We start from the raw sequence: 2,418 nt of genomic DNA, 5'->3' as shown, positions 1-2,418 counted from the left end.
CGAGGGCCGCTGTATTTTTCTAGTTCTAGCTAGAAAGCTTTTCTAGTTGTACAGCCCTAAGATTATTTTGTCGTAGAATAAATTGATCGCACCGCTACAAAGGCCTTCGCAGTCATGGTGCAAAGCGAATATACAAACGAACACGATAATAAGTGAAGATTTCTTGATTTCTTTGTACTACGAGATTATACACACGAATGCATGCAACAGAGCTACGGTCGGAGCGTCAGAACGCAGAACACATCTCTCGCTCCGCTTGTGAAGTCAACTGACCGGAGCGTGAAGGTGCGTCCACCTTGGCTTCGCTTTTGTTTAACATACAAGCTTACCGCGTCTCTGCAAGGCGCGCTCCTCAAGAACGCGAAATATATGCAGATCCCTGGACTGTTCCCGTGAAGCTACATCTGCGCTGGGCTCAGCGTAAGCGACGCCCAGCTAAAAGTATCTAATGTCGTTAAAATTTTCGCGGCGAACCTCAACCTCGTGCGGCGATTGTGGTTTAAATGGGTTCACGACCAATTCTCGTAGACAAAACTTTTTTCACTCTGCATATCGCACTGGTAGAGCTGAGAAGTCGGGCAATAACGTATCCGAAGTGAACACTACCTAAGCATAGATTCACTATTGCAAGTGAAAGCATGGATACTCCCTTGCTTGGGGAATCGTTAATAGTTACTGTTGCTTTCAACGCGATGCGCGCAATTAAAAAAAAAAACGTTAGGCGTTGCAAAATGCTGCAAAAAGACAGGTCATAATAGGAGAAAAAGTGTAAAACTCGCACGAAGAGCGCGGTTTGCACTACACCCCTGAAAGAACATTGATACGCGAGTACTTCCAGTGGACACGAGGACTTTACACAACGTACATAAAGGGGTAATGAAGTGTGCCTTTTTTTCTTTGAACGAAGGCAGCGCGACTTAGACGAAGACCAGCAGACGCAGATATACACGCCCAATCCTTTTTTTCAGTTTATCACACGTGTCTTTGTACCCTAATTTTTTGGAACAGGAGGGTGCAGGAGATGTCACACTGAATGTCTAAAGAACTCATCTCAGTTTTATCCGTCCATGCCAAGATTGAAGACGAGGAACTCAGTTTAACGCTTAGGTAGCACACTGACAGACAAACCAATGGATGGATGGTTGTGCTGATGGACGAGAACATGGATGGACCTGGCTTGCGAAGAAGCGCGATAAACCGCCCGGATTCTGGTTGCTAGGGCTTCTTCCTTTATGATAAAGCTACTGTATATGACTCCTTTAAGACAGATCTGTTGCTCCTTTAGTAACCAGTCTTGCTCATAGGCTAGTCATCCGGGTGCCACCTTGGGGAAGCGCCGGTTCTTTCGTGCGCTAAGTGGGGTACGGAAGAATGGGAAATTATGTAGAGAATATTGTTACGGGAAGACGACAGAAGAAGGCTGTATTTACAGTACTGACACAATAACAGAGATAGGGGTGACAACCAAGATGGCGAAAGCAGCAACGAACACGTCCTCCTCCTCTTCGTCCTCTAGGTAAGCGGCACATAAGATCGGTGCGCCCGGGCAAAGACGGTCACGAGGATGGTCACTATACACACGCGTCGGTGGGGTTCCGGTATGTGATAGGGCTTCAGACGGACAACGTGAACAATGTCGGTGCGGGCATGAGTCGACGAGGACTAAGACAATGGCTCGATTTCATATGTCACGTCGGTCACTTGGCGGCATACACGGTATGGTCCGGTGTACGGGAAGAGGAGCTTTTCAGAAAGCCCAACACTTCGTGCTGGAGACCAAAGGAGGACAAGAGATCCAGGAAGAAAGTGGGCGTTTCTGTGGCGGCGATCGTAGCGAAATCGTTGGCCCGCTTGCGATTCGGTTAACCGAACGCGCGCAACCTGACGTGCATGGTCGGCGCGGGCAATAGCTTCTTGATCGTACTCAGTAGGTGGGTACATGGAAGGCGGCATCATTGTGCCCATAGGCAACGCTGGATTTCGGCCGAATAAGAGAAAGAAAGGCGAATAACCAGCCGTCTCGTGCCGGGATGTGTTATACGCGAACGTGACAAAAGGCAATGTTGTGCCCTAGTCTTGGTGGTCGGCCGACACGTACATTGCTAGCATGTCGGTAATGGTCCGGCTCATCCGCTCCGTCAAGCCATTCGTCTGTGGATGGTAGGCCGGGGTTAGCTTATGTTTGGTCGAGCAAGACGTCAGGATGTCATTGATGAGCCTGGAAAGAAACTGTCTGCCACGGTCGGTCAAGAGCAGGCGCGGTGCCCCATGTTGAAGGATGACGTTATATAGCAAGACGTCTGCTATGTCGGTCGCGCAACTGGTTGGTTGGTTGGTTGGTTGATCCTAGAGGAATGGCACAACCCACCACGGGGATCGGCCACGAATCGTGCGGCAGTAGGATGTGTGAGTGAAAAA

This window comes from Rhipicephalus sanguineus, chromosome 2 (genome assembly GCF_013339695.2).
Source record: "Rhipicephalus sanguineus isolate Rsan-2018 chromosome 2, BIME_Rsan_1.4, whole genome shotgun sequence".
In the NCBI taxonomy this organism is placed as follows: Eukaryota; Metazoa; Arthropoda; class Arachnida; order Ixodida; family Ixodidae; genus Rhipicephalus; species Rhipicephalus sanguineus.
This window is presented reverse-complemented; position numbering follows the sequence as displayed.